The following is a 15,937-nucleotide window of genomic DNA, read 5'->3' as shown; positions in this document are numbered from 1 at the left end:
CCGGTAGAGAATGAAGAGTTGAATAGACAAGTGTTGGAGTTGTTGAAGAAAGGTTTGATCAGAGAAATTTTAAGTCCTTGTGCAATACCAACAGTATTAGCACCTAAGAAGAATGGAGAATGGAGAATGTGTACTAATTCCTGAGCATTAAACAAGATCACAATGAAATACCAGTTTCCTTTGCCTACGATGCATGACATAATTGATTGTTTAAGTCGAGCCAAATAATTTACAAAGATAGATTTGAAGAGTGGATATCATTAGATCAGGATCAGAGAAGGAGATGAGTGGAAGACAGTATTCAAGATAAATGAAGGACTATATGAGTGGTTGGTGATGCCTTTTGGGTTAGCTAATGCACTGATTACTATCATGAGGCTGATGAATGAGGTATTGAAGAAATTATTGGGTAAGTTTGTTATTGTATATTTGGATGGCATTCTGATTTTCAGTAAGACAAAGGAGGAGAACTTGTTGCATCTAAGACAAGTTTTGCAGAGGTTGAGAGAAGAAAAGTTGTTGATAAATCTTAAGAAGTGTACTTTCATGAAGGAGTTAGTCTATTTGGGATTTGTGATATTTGAGGATGGTTTGAATATGGACCCTGAGAAAGTAAAAGCAATTGTTGAATAGCCTACACTAAAAAGAATTTGAGAGGTAAGATCATTTCATAGATTAGCTAGTTTCTATAGGAAATTCAATAAATATTTTAGTTTAGTTTGTAACCTATGACTGAGACAATGAGGGGAGATAGGAAGGAGTTCAAGTGGACCACCGGAGAAAATAAAAGTTTTGAACTGTTGAAGCAGAGAGTGACTGAGCAACCTGTGTTAGCTTTACTTGATTTCAACAAAGTCTTTTAAGTTGATTTTGATGCAAGTGGACCAGCAATAGGATCAGTCTTGAGTCAAGAAGGGAGAACAGCAACTTATTTCAGTGAGAAATTGAATGATGCCCGAAGGAGATATTCAGTGTAAGATCAAGAATTTTATGCCATAGTTCAAGCCTTGAAGAAGTGGAGACATTACTTGTTGCCTAAGGAGTTTTTGTTGTATATGGGTCATCAAGCTTTGCAGTATTTGAAGAGTCAAAGTAAGTTGAATTGGGGACATATGAGATGGGTAGAATTTTTGCAAAGTTATACCTTTGTGTTGAAGCATAGAAGTGGGAAATCTAACAAAGTTGTTGATGCATTGAGAAAGAGAAGGAATTTTCTAACTGACATGAGAGTAACAGTATTAGGGTTTGAGGAATTGAAGACTTGTATGATGATGACCTAGATTTTGCAGAACCTTGGAGAGCATGTAGAGAACCGCTTATGGCAGATGGGAGTAAGTGCTTGGATTATTTCATTTAGGATGGGATGTTATTCAGAGGAGTTCAATTGTGCATACCTAAGAGTTCTATGAAGGAGAATCTGATAAAGGAGAAACATAGTGGAGGATTAGTCGGACACTTTGGTGTTGACAAAATAGTAGCAATGGTGAGTGAGCATTACTTTTGGCCCCAAATTCATAAGGATGTTAGGAGATATGTGCAAAGTTGTAGAGTTTGTCAAGTTGCAAAAGGGAGTAGTTAGAATATGAGATTATATAAACCTTTGACAATACCGGTAAGAGGTTGGGAGGATATAAGCATGGATTTCATACTAGGAATGCCTAAAATGTGGAGAAGGAAGATTCTATATTTGTGGTGGTGGATAGATTCTCGAAGATGGCTCATTTCATACCTTGTAAGAAGACATCATATGCTTTACATATAGCAGACCTATTTTTTCAAGGAAGTAGTGAGATCGCATGGATTACCTAAGAGCATAGTCTCAGATAGAGACACTAAAGTTGTTGGTTATTTTTGGAGAACACTTTGGAATAAGATGAAAATAGATTTGAAGTTCAGTTCTACTTTTCACCCATAGACTGATGGACAGACAAAAGTAGTTAATCGGAGCTTGGGATTTGTTAAGATGTTTAGTGGGAGACAAAACCGGAAGTTGGGATTTGATTCTTGCACAAGTAGAGTTTTCCTACAATAATTCAATAAACAAGAGTACCAGAAGGACACCTTTTGAGATTGTTATTAGAGCATATCCTAGAGGTATATCAGAATTAAGAGATATTAGCAATTAAGACCAGAGAAGTTCAGAAGCAGAAGAATTTGCAGATCACATGAAAGACTTACATATTCAAGTTAAGAAACATTTGGAGAACATTAACAAGAAGTATAAAGAGAAAGAAAATGAGAAGAGAAGACATAAGGAATTTTAAATTGGTGATGAAGTGATGGTGTATCTAAGAAAAGAAAGATTCCCAGTTGGAACTTATAACAAGTTGTAGATGAGAAAGTTTGGACCTTGCAAGATTTTCAGAAAGTTTAGTTCTAGAAATGCATATGAAATAGAGTTATCGGATAGTCTAAGTGTTTCACCTGTATTTAACATTGTAGATCTTCATCAGTATCATGAAATAAAATTTAGTGAGGACAATATTGCAGACTTGGAGAAACAGTTGCCCCGGAAGGAACCGAATAAGATTGAAAACATTTTGGATAGTAGGATTGGGCGTAGTTCTTAGAGTAGTCAATATAAGGAGTATCTTGTGAAGTGGAAGGACATACCAGTTGAAGATTCATATTGGATTTATCAGGAAGAGGTATAACGCATTAGTTTTCCTCTGACCCCACCAACATGAGAGACTCACTTTCTCAACAAGCCTGGATATCTGATGCAGGAGCATCCCTGGTTCATGGCTATCTTGTATCAACCAAAAATATTTTCTTTCCATTTTGCTTTATATTTGCTGCTTCAGTATTTCTTTCTGTATTTCCCGGATTTGGCTCACCGAAACCTATGAAGTTGGATTTTGCTTGAAGACTTGATCATCTTCCTTATTCCCAAACCTTGGAGCATTTGGATCATTTTCTGGCAAGCGCTACCGGTCTCCAAGATAGTTTTTTGTTACCGGTTGCTAGGACCTATTTGCATTAGAGATCTATTAGATCATTTCTGTAGCTTGCAGATTCCTGAGCATTGATTCCATTGTTCCTTGGTGTGTGGCTAACCTTCCCTTTGATCCTCACTTCATCCTTTATATTTTTTGGAGGATTTTCTTTGTCGGAGGCCGACCTTGTTGGTTTTACATGTTAAGTCTTATTCTTGGGGTTTTGATCCCTTTTGGTTTGACCAGATCCCCTTGCATCATATAAATCATTGTAATAGTGCATTAGAATGTATCTAAGGAGTTAGACAAAACATAGAAGCAAAATCTTAAGTTTGAGGTCCCGGTTGTGACCTGTTGTGTATTTTGAACATGTTCTAGCAGGCTTGTGAGCTAGTTACTGTAACCCGGTTATTACCGGTTGGTTGTAATCAATTTTCATCATATAATTCAGTTTGTCCTACATTGCCTCCATCATGTCCTTGTGTTTCCATTGTGTTTACTCTTGCTAACTGGTCTGGACTTATCTCTTTGAGGTCCCTCCTAACTGGTGACTATGGTGAATAGATTCTTGAAGATGGCTCATTTCATACCTTTTAGGAAGAGATGAGATGCATTACATATAGCAGACCTATTTTTTTAAGGAAGTGATGAGATTGCATGGATTACCTAAGAGCATAGTTTTAGAAAGAGACACTAAGTTTGTTGGTTATTTTTGGCGGACACATTGGAAGAAGATGAAGATAGACTTGAAGTTGAGTTCTACTTTTCACCCACACACTGATCAACATACAAAAGTAGTTAACTGGAGCTTGGGAAATTTGTTAAGACTTTTAGTGGGAGACAAAACTAGAAGTTGAGATTTGATTCTTTCACAAGTAGAGTTTGCCTAAAATAATTCAGTAAATAGGAGTACCAGAAGGGCACCTTTTGAGATTGTTACCAGAGCACATCCTAGAGGTACATCAAAATTAAGAGATATTAGCAATGAAGATCAGAGAAGTTCAGAAGCAGAATAATTTGTAGATCATATGAAGGACTTACATATTCAAGTTAAGCAAGATTTGGAGGACATGATCAAAAAGTATAAGGAGAAAGCAGATGAGAAAAGAAGACATAAGGAATTTGAAGTTGGCGATGAAGTGATGGTGTATCTGAGAAAAGAAAGATTTGCAGTTGGAACTTATAAAAATTTGCAAATGAGAAAGTTTGGACCATGCAATATTTTGAGAAAGCTCAGTTCTGGAAATGCATATGAAGTAGAGTTATTGGATAGTCTGAGTGTTTCGCTTGTATTTAACATTGCAAATCTTCATCGGTATCAAAAACTAGAATTCAATGAGGACAATATTGCTGACTTCGAGAAATAGATGCCCTCAGAAGGAACCAAATCAGATTAAAGACATTTTGGATAGTAGGATTGGGCATAGTACCTGGAGCAGTTAATATAAGGAGTATCTTATGAAGTGGAAGGATAGACCAGTTGAAGATTGATCTTGTATTTCTCATGTAGATGTAGACCACCTTGGTTTTCCTCTGACCCCAGCAAAGTGAGAAACTCACTTTTTCAACAACCCTAGATGTCTGATGCAGGAGCATCCCCGGTTCATGGCAATCTTGCATCAACCAAAAATATTTCCTTTATGTTTTCCTTTTTGTTTGTAGTTTCAGCATTTCTTTCCATATTTCTCAAATTTGGCTCATCGGAACCTATGGAGTTGGATTTTGCTTGAAGACTTGATCATATTCCTTATCCCCAAACCGTGGAGCATTTGGATCATTTTTCGGCAAGTTATCGCTACAAGTTTCTGAGACAGTTTCCTGTTATTGGTTGCCTAGACCTATTTGCATTGGTGATCTACCAAATCCTTTCCATATCTTGTGGAGCCCTGAGTGTTGATTCCATTATTCCTTGGCATGTGGCCAACCTTCCCTTTGATTCTCACTTTGTTCTTTCAATTTTCTGGAGGATTTTCTTTGTTAGAGGCTGACCTTGTTGGTTTTACATGTTAGGTCTTGTTCTTTAGGTTTTGATCCCTTTTGCGCCAACTAGGTCCCTTTGGCTCATATAAATAACATAGAAGCGAAATCTTAAGTTTGAGGTCCCGGTTGTGCCCTATTTTGTATTTTGAACATGTTTTATCAGGCCTGTGAATCGGTTACTGTAACTCGGTTGTTACCGGTTGGTTGTAATAAATTTTCATGATATAATTCAATCTATTTTGCATTGCCTCCATCATGTCCTTTTGTTTTCATTATGTTTAGTCTTGCCGAGCAGTCTGGAATGATCTCTTGTAGGTCCCTCCTAACTGGTGACTACACCAAATATGATGCTTGGGGAATGAAAAACTACATATACAAATTTAAGCACCACAATAAAGAAAAATAGTTGAAAGAGACAAGCCTAGAAATTATGACCATGTCAAAAAGTGTGCCCAACTACCAATACATCTAGAATTGGAATCAATCACATCATGGAGATAGGGAAATGAACTCAATATGATATTTACAATATTTAACATATTTAATTGTGAAAGTATTAAATGGGAAATATTTTTGAAGGAAGTAGGAAGTGGAGCTTACTTAGTGAAATAGAGATAAAATATTAACCAAATAAACCACCCAATAAATTGGCTCCTCATGAAGCGATCAATCGAAAAATGATGGGAAATTATTGTAGGATAGATTGGCATTTCCAAGTAATGCGAAATAATGAAAAGTTAAGCCGAAATTGAAGATTGATTAAATTGAGGTGAGGATTGGGAAAGTTGAGGAAGTTTAAAAAAGGGAAGATATTTCTAAATACAAAGACCTCTTCATAGATTGCATTTACTAGTCTGATAGAGATCCCATTCTGTCTGACTACTAGGAAAAGGTAAATGGATTTTTTAGGGAGGATCACAGATAAAAGGTTGAGTTCCATTCTGAGAAATGAGAATCCCTTAGTAGTATATGCAATCAAATTAGTTCTGGGCGAGGACTTTATAATGGCAGACTATAGATATCAAGTAAACATGGACCTTTCGTCAACGTTTCTAGCTTTAGAAATGGACATGAGTTTAAACAAGGAAATGGCTAGGAATCTTAGCAAGGCTACTTTCAAATCTCAATTCTTGGGAAGCATGGAAGATATACTAAGGAATTGTGACAATAGTTGGATTCCTCTACCCAAGGATTTTGACAAAAAGGGGGAGGATATCCAAAAAATGCCAATCATTCTTCTAGATGATGAAACATAATATCAAGATAATAATGACAAAGCAGTGAGGAATCTGAATTTCCTTCTAAATTGGACAAATGTGGTGGTGAATCAAAAGCCAAATTAGATAGAAAATTTCACTGAGTTGGAAGGTCTGGAGTTGCATAGTCATGGAAGCAAAATGTAAAAAAGAATCCTCGTGGAAATTGAAGAAATGTAGGACAATACTGAAGGTTCGAGAAGCTAATAAGACCCATCTATTTTGAGTTTTTTGGCATAATGTCCCATAAGTATTAGTAGACTAAACACATAAGATAGAAAAGGAAGTTGGGAATAAATTTACATGGTAGGCAGTATTAGACAGTGATCAGATGTCTATAAATTTTAACACTTATGAACTATATGCGCCTGGAGGAATTTTTTCTAATATCTTAAGGATCCTTTATGTTAGTAGAAACTATAGATAGATGCTATGTGATATTTGAGGAATTTTAGAAGGAATACTCTATCTCAGACGGGAATTAACAATGATTTTTTTTTATTTTTTTATATTAATGTAGGGGACTAGCCCTAACCAGTAGTTTAACCATCAAAAAACAAATTTAACATCTTTAGATACAATTTCTGACAAGGAGTCATTTTGTGAATATTTTGGTCATCTGTGTGTTTTTTATTAAGATAAACGGGTTTTATAGGGACCCAAAACGCAAATCAAGCATTAGAAAATAAAACCAGTGCAAACCAAAGTTTAAACAACTGCCAACCGACAACAAAAATAGGGGATACACCCCACAACTCCTAACCCAAAAAACAAGAACAAAGCAAAACAACAATCAGAAAAACTAGAGCTATTCAAGATCTTTCATGAGCTCTATATTTTTCTGGATCATATTCTAATTAATATCTTCAAGTTCCTCAAGTATAAACCATGAGCTGCTCCTCTCCTCGATCTTGCTTCTCATCTTGGTTGAAGGTCTAGTATAAATATACATATCAACATCCGATATGTTTATTTCCAAACTCTTCTTGCTCTTCTTGGTTTATGATGGTTGGGCTCACTGAATGGCAATTCTCTCGTTAACCCTTTTGAGGCCTTTTGCACTACTATTCATAGCGTCCATGCTGATTTCCACTAGTCCCCTGAGGTTGCCCTTTAATTCCTCCATTCTTTTTTCCAAATGGTAAATTCTTGACTCAAGTTCAATTTTCATAACCCTAATATCTTTTGTCAATTTTTCAGTCATCTTCAAAATCTTGTCATTTTTTTCTGGCATGGGATTCTCCGTAAAGGTATTGATAATATCATTAATGCTTTATTTTAAGAAAGCAATTTCACTGTTCATCCAGCAGAAACATTTCTCCTGGTTATTGGAAGAGTTAGAAAGGAGCATTTCAAAATCGTTCTCATCCTTTTTATATTCTCCTGGGTCCACATTAAGGGGGATATCCAATTTAATTTCTTCATCCCCTTTACCCATTATCTCCCCCCTTTCCCTATTCTAAACTTTTTCAAACTTTAAGGGCCCAGAATAGAGTTTTAGAATGTAGGGTTTTGAACTTTTTAGCTACTTGTTTAGGAAGGAATTTTCTTTTCCTGCTATTATATATGTCGGGGGTGCCCTTTTGTGGTGAACCCTCATCCTTCAATAGTTGATTATCAGAATCATTAGACATATGGATGTCATTCCAGTCCATGACCATATTACCCACCTCCTTTTCATCAAACTCAATATCAGAGACCACATGAACATCATGGCTAGCCAAAGGATTAGGGTTATTAACAATAGGGGAGGATTTAACCTCTTAAGCTCTAGTATATGCCACAATAAGTAAAATTAAACCCTCATGTAGCACAAGATTCTCATTATTTTTAGCATGATTTAAGAGACTCTGCTCAAGAGAAGAAAGTAAATAAAAAGGAAAAGAATTTTTTCTATCATGCTTCAAATGGTTTAAAATTGTGAAATGATAGGAAAAAATGCTAGCATAGCGGTCATCCAGGGTTATTTACCTCATTATAATCTCTTCTATGTCCACCCAGAGCTTCAGGAGATATTTCCTACTGTATCCCCCATCTGGAATTTTCCTCACTCTATTTCTTTCACTATGTTTGTCAAAGATGATTGACAGAGCTTCCTCCAAGTTCTTTCACTCTTTGTAGAACTTTTTTCTTTCCATTTTTAAACTCGTAATCTTTGCTATGAAAGGTTCATCAACTCTAAATTTGGCACCATACACACAAAGAATGCCCTTCTGACAAACCTTCACAAAATATTTCATCAACTTGGAATCCTGGCCATGCGACTTTTTGAGGTAAGGCTCAAGGCCACCATCCATAATTTCAGTCCACATTTCCTTGTTCTGTTCCCACTTGTGGCATGAGGTTGGTTCCAATATGTTCTTATCTCCCCCCATGACTCTAATACCTCTACAATTTTCACTGTTCATAAAACTAAAACCTAACCCAAACCAGAAGATACAGAGCTAGAAAGTCAAGAAAAATCTGGAAATTCACATCCACATATTTCTAGAAATGACTTTACTTATGTGAACTGACGCCATAATTACAATTTGGCAATTGAGCAAAAATTTCAACATCCTTACATGTCAACTCACACAAGTGAGTTGGGATGGAATATGTAGTTGTCCACCATTTAATTTCATCATTTACCACACCAACATTTGTCACGTGATCAATGGGCATATTACCTTCCTTACAAACATGGGAAATTTGAATTTCATCCAAGTTGGAAATCATACGAAGGCACTCTTGGATTAAATGCTTGATAGTCTAGTTGGGAGATGTCCTTTTAATCAGGCAATTAATGATATTTAGAGAGTCACTTTCTAACCAGGTCTTTTTGTACCCTATATAAATAGCCAGTTTAAACCTAATATAGGTTGCATTTTCCTCAACAAAGTGGTTTGTCTGAGTACCCGATGGGAGTACCACTACTGAGACAAGCCTACTGTTGTGATCATGAGCAACTCCCCCACAACCTGTCCACCCAGGATTCCCCTTGCCCACCCTATCAACATTAATTTTGATCCACCCTCTTAGGGGTACAACCCAAGCAATGTTGGATCTGGTTTTCTATATCTTCACATTGGGTCTAGATATATCCCATTTAATGTGCCATCTATTAATAATATCCCAATCCAAGTCATAAGTGAGGATATTTGAATCAAGCCTTCAAGAAGGACAAGATGACATAAAAAGTTCTTTGATGTTACTCTAAATACAATGGGCCATGAATATGATAGATGATTCCTTATATCTGAAAATACAGTTATATATTTCTTTCCATATGCCCCAACAAATATGAGGAAGCATAAAACTCCATGCGACCTTCAAAGAAGGATTCTCATAAGGGCATTCCATTGGGACCAACATTCAAACAAGCTAAAGGGGAAACAACATCTAATCCCCCAAAGATCAAAAAAATTAAGCAAAAACATCATGAGAAAAAGAACAATAAATCAATAGATGTACAACATCTTCAATAGCTTCCTTGCATAGAAAGCAAAAATTAGGCATTGACATCCCACTCCTGCAAAGATTTTCAATACAAAGCACTTTGTTTTCCATAAAAAGTCATAAGAAAATATTAATTTTAGGAATCAACAAATTATTCCAAAGACATTGTAGGAGCAAAGGATCTAGAGAGAAAGGCGAAACCCCAAGAAACAGAAAAACCACCAAAAGATGATCACTCCCAAACCAGAGAATCCTCACCAAGGAAGGAGGGGATAAGAATACCCAAAAGCCACTTGTGGAGAGGTTTTAGCATTGGATCAGTACTGATAAAATCAATCCATCGACCCTCTGAAATATAATCAGTGACCCAGTGTCCAATCTACTCCTCACCTACAACTCTAAACTCAGTAGCCCAGGGATTGTCAATTAAGGGGATATCACTCATCCACCAATCTTCCTAAAACTAATTTTTTCGGCCATTTCCAAGACTCCATCTTGAACCTTTTAATATTAGGGATTTCATGTTTAGAATGTTTATCTAGAGGGCATAAGCACCATGAGGGATTATGTGATCTTCCAAAACATTATGAATATGGTGAATATGACCAAGGTACTTGTACTAAATGATATTAGTCCACTTATTAGACTTTGTGAGAGCTCTCCACAATTGTTGGTTGTGGCAAAATTGGCTCCAAAATAACACAGTATGGATTAGTAACCTTAATTGTATTGATTTTTTTAAAAATGCAGATCATTCATCATGATTAACATAATTAGCTATGACTTTGATTTTTTGAAAAATTTTGAAAAATCAATAACATGAGTTTTCAGATGTCATTAACATGCCATTTTGGAGCTAGAATAGTTCCGCCCACAATTGTTTAGACAGAGGGCTTTGTTAAAGTCTTGAATATGTCTAATAGCGAGAATCCCAAGTTTCTTCGATAGACAGACTTGATCCCAGGACACAAGGTGAAGACAATTTTTGGTTTCCGTACTCATCCATAGAAAATTCTTTTGGATTTTCTCTATCCGATCCACAAATTTTGGTGGAATATTAAAAAGACTCATAGCATACATCGGTGAATTTTGCAAAGAAGCTTTGATCAACTAGAGCTTACCAGCTTGACTCAGAAGAGCACCTTTCCAACCAACAAGCTTGTTCTGGAATCAATATATCAAAATGGACCAAAAAGAATTAGGAACAGATTTCAAGCAAAGGGGTAGCCCCAAGTAAGTATCTAGAAGGGAGGATAGCTTACACCCCATAGTTTTGGAAATTTTAATCTATTTATGATCAGGGGTATTAAGGAAGAAAATACAATTTTTGGGAAGACTAATCCTTTGGCTTGTACATTTTCATAAGTAGAAAGAAGTTGCTTCAAGAATTTACCTTCCAACACTGAACCTTCACCCATCAATAGAGTGTCATCAATAAACTGTTAGTCCAAACAAATATGGAACTAGAAGAGGGTCAGAGACCTTTAAGCCTACCAATTCAGACCTCTCTATGAATAATTTTTCTCAGAGCTTCTCCCATAATAATGAAAAGAAATGTCAAAATGGGGTCCCCCTACCTAAGACCTGTGGAAACCGGGAAAAAACAAGACAGATATCTATAAATGAAAACTGAGAATTTAGGGCTAGAGATACATTGGTTGACCAATTGAACAAAGTGGTTACCAAAGCCAAAAGCCTAGAGCATCCTGATAAGAAAACACCAATTCACCTTGTAATAAGCCTTCAACAAATACAACTTCAGAAAAAATTCAAGTTTCTTATTAACTGAGAGAGAATGAATATTATCATGAAGTGAGATGATAGAATCCAAAATTTGACACCCCAAAACAAAACCATTTTGTTGCTTCGAAATCAAAATCAGGAGAACCTTTTTCAGCCAGATAACCAAAATTTTAGAAAAAGCCTTATAAATTGAATTACACAAGCTGATAAGTTTGAACTCCTAAAAGCAACTAGCATCTGGCTTCCTAGGAATCAACACAATGAAGTTTTCATTCAGCTCTTTAAGGAGGGATCGAGAACCAAAAAATTCCTTCGCCGCATTCATAACATCCTCCCCCACAATGTTCCAGAACAACTGGGAGAGAAACATAAGAAACCCATTCGGTCTCAAGACTTTATTTCCTTCAAAGAAAAACATCACCTCCCTAACCTCTTCCCAAGAAGGAATTCTAGTGAGATCTTTATTCATGGCTTGGGAGATTCTAGTTGGGATATCTCTAAGAATCTTATCCTATGCAACCAAATCCAGGGGGCCTTCATCAATCAAGAGAGAAAAAAAGAAGCGCACAGCTTCTGAACTCATCTCCTCCTGCTTTTCAATCCAATGATTATTAACATAAATCCTCTTAATTCTATTGGAAGCTCTGTGTTTAAGAGTGGTCATATGGAAGAATTTGGTATTCCAATCCCCATTTTTTGACCCAAATAGCTCTAGATCTCTATTTCTAGTATTCCACCTCTTTGGAAATAATATCATGACGTTTCGTAAGAATTTACACTTCTCTATCCATGATTTGGGGGAAATAGCCATAGCTTTGAATCTACTGTTGAATATCATCAAGCTCCCTCTTCAGCGTATATTTAATCTGAAAAATATTCCCAAAGGATGACTTGTTGCATTTCTGAATATTAGCTTTAATATTAGCTAATTTTTTGGCCACTTTGTACATAGTCATCGCTTGGACATTGATATCCCATCAATTTTACAATTTTATCATATAACTCAAGGTTATGGGTCTACATATTTTCAAATCTAAAAGGGAAAGACTTTCTGTAACCTAAAGAGGAGATACTCAAAACAATTGGAAAGTGGTCAGAGCCAATCTTGAAGAAAGAAGATAAATTATAAGAGTCATTCACCAATTAGGAGAAAGGATACCCCTATCCAATCTAGCTTGGATAAGCTCCAAGCCACTACGTGTATTAGACCAAGTAAACTTGGAACCACCCAGATCTAGATCAAGTAAACCCAAAGAATTAATCATATCTAGCATATATTGTTTGCTCTCTTCCAAAATGAGAGTGGCCCCCCATCTTTTCTTGACATGAAATGGGGGTGTTAAAGTCCCCCATCAGGATTCACTTCTCATTAGGGAACAACTATCTAGAAGTCACCAAAGAAGCCCAAAGAAGATTTCTGGCATTCTTACTATTAGGAGCATAAATCTTAGAAATAATCCTAGATGAACCATCCATAATGTTGGAAAATATAAAAGAAATATGGTTAGGAATGGTAACCACAACCGATCCTTGAACCACCTTGGGATTCCAGAAAGTAGCAATACCTCCTGAAGTTCCATCAACATCACAACAATGAACACCACAATCTTAAATTACTAGCTTAATTTTTAAAAGTTTATCAAATGACATTTTAGTCTCTTGAACAAGGAAAATCTCAAGTATATTATCCCTAACCAAATTAGAAAGGAGATCATGCTTATGGGGGTGGTTTAGCCCCCTTATATTCCAATAAATTATCTTCATTTAGTATTACCTAGGGACCTAATCCCCATATCCTGTAAGGTCCTCTAAGAGCCATCTTCAACCTCAACATTGCTTTGCTTATCTCTATTAAATATATTTGGGGGTCTACCCACTCCTCTTGTTTCTGAACCACAATCAGCTCTTTGTTTATTCCTAGTTTTTACTCCAATAGAGCCCATAGTCACCTCAAATCCCAAAGGGGATGGAGGACTTCACTGACGATTCCAAGATTTGACTTGAATAAAAGGATTTGAGTCCTCAAGCACCGAATCATTATCTAGAGAATGATTGATGGGGGACTTAGAATGCAATTCTAAGGACGAGGTCACTTATTTCTTACCCACATCCACAATCACATTAAGACTCTTCTCTCTCGGGATAGAAGAAGCACTAGCACCTAAAACCAGCGACTCCCTCAAGTCCTCCAAAATAGATTGAGACTTTTCTAACGACTCCTGGTTAGGAATATTGCTTGGAATACTCTGCACAACATGGAGAGCACACCCAACAATAACAGTGGGTTGGTGATCACCAATGGAATCCACTTGCAATTGCTGGCCATTCTATTCTAGAAAATTGGGCTTCTCCACCACTTGCAACAGAAGACCATTTTGTACTTGAGAAACAGGCATCTCCACAGAAGGGACTGAATCTAGACATCTATGTGTGTTGGTCAAGATTGTATCTCAAGGTGATTTAATGGTACACAAAAGGAATTTTTTCATCAAGAGTTTTCTTATTAGTGTGAACTTATATTTTCATATGGTTATAGCTAGTTTTGAATATAGACAAGACATCTAAAATTATTCAACTTGATTTCTTGGATACGATGTGATAGAATATGGCCCAACTATTACAATACATGGAATAGACTAATTAATTATCACACCATGAGACCTTCACAAATAAAGATGAATTAGGTTTACCATCGTGAACTAGAATACATGACATGCAATGATTTGATGATGAAGCCACATGTTCCATGTGACCATCAATATATAAGTTACATGCATAATGATGGTCTGACATAGGAGAAATGTTATCCCAAACTATTTTCACATCTGATGTAATGAATCATATGATCACCATGAAGCCACAAACCAATTATGAGGCACCACATACAAGAATAAAGCCATGTGGAAAAAAATAGTATTTTCAACATAAGATAAAGATAGAGAAATTCATGTATGACTCAATAGAAATTATAGAAATGGTAGGGAACCAATGGTTAGTACACAATAGACAAAAGGAAACTACAAACTATTGATAATGTTGAAAGATGGATTCCCTTTGGTGTATAAGGAGGAGGTAATCTCTGATGATTTCTAGCTTTATTATATATAATCTAAAAGAAAAAGAACTATAATTGCTAAATAAATATGTGGAGAAGAACAATATTAACAAACATGAAATTGAAGTAAATTGAAACATGAACAAAACAAAAATAGTTGAACCCATTGTAAAGGATTTGGATGCAAAAGATAAGGGCGGTCCTATCATTGCAAATTTTGAGATTGATTACTATGAGAATGATAGTAATCCATGATAGTTGTAGGAATGGTTTGAAGTTGTTGTTGGTTATTTTCATTCCTTATTTGATAAATATGATGTATAATGATCAATGTTATTTATGTCATTTAGTAATATTTTTTCTAATATGTGATGGTTGACTGGGTTTAGAACTTAGTCTAGTATTAGATAGATATTTTTGGTAGGTCTCAATTATGACCAATTTGATTGTCTTTGTTTGTTACACCTTTTTGTTAATTTTGAGAATGATATCTAATATAAAAGGTAAACTAATATATTTTTGATATATAAATAATATAAAATATGTTTGAGACAACAAGTTTAGGTAATAAGGGTGTAGGATAAGCTTGTCATTGCAATTAAGCAATTTTTTGTAGAAAAATACTAGTAAGGAGAGAGAGAGAGAGAGAGAGAGAGAGAGAGAGAGAGAGAAGGGGGGGGTGGCACAACACCAAGTCCTACAATCCTAACCATTCAAAACATTGGGCCAATCAAATAATTTCATTACATTTGCTAATGTTAAAGATTTAGTGATTAATACACATCAATAATTTAGTGACTAGAAATCTTATACGACAACATGAATAACTTTTTAACTAATTCTTGGAATCAAATCCTAACCCAAACACATAAGAAACCATAATAAGATGAATTTGAGGCTCTTATGTGATGATCAGTGTCATAAAGAGCTATGACAAAGGAGTAATTGTAGGCTAGCGATTAATGTGTTTAGATTGTCTAAAGGAGTTAGCTATTGCATTAGATTTTAATGATTGCCTAATAAATATGATATAGAAAACATTTAAAATAATAAAAAATATAAATATGATACCAAAACCTCAAAATATTTTTTTTTTCCAATCCTCATTTGATATTAATCATTGTCTTTACTATGAAACTCTAAAATTTAAAAATAAACACTAAATTTAAATGTGTAGCAAACTTCAGTGGTGACTGATCAAAGTGTGAATACTATAATGTTAGCAATAAACCACCATAAGTGGGAGAAGAAACGTGGCATTAAAAAAAACCAAGAAAGAAAGTTTCTGGCCTGCACTTCTACACAAACTTACTAACAAAGTTTCGCGTGACAAGGAGTAAAAAATGGAAAGAACGCGTCGTTAAATTTGCAAATAGTCTACCATATTAGGTAGCTGTGACGGTATCAACGTCTATATTTCATAAAAGATAATAAAATAGAAACTATTCATCATGGTAGACCGAGTCCTTTAGACAATGTGTACACTAAAAAACAATTCCATTCCATCCTCTTACGTAGCTATGGCGAAA

Source organism: Cryptomeria japonica, chromosome 4, assembly GCF_030272615.1.
Source record: "Cryptomeria japonica chromosome 4, Sugi_1.0, whole genome shotgun sequence".
Lineage (NCBI taxonomy): Eukaryota > Viridiplantae > Streptophyta > Pinopsida > Cupressales > Cupressaceae > Cryptomeria > Cryptomeria japonica.
This window is presented reverse-complemented; position numbering follows the sequence as displayed.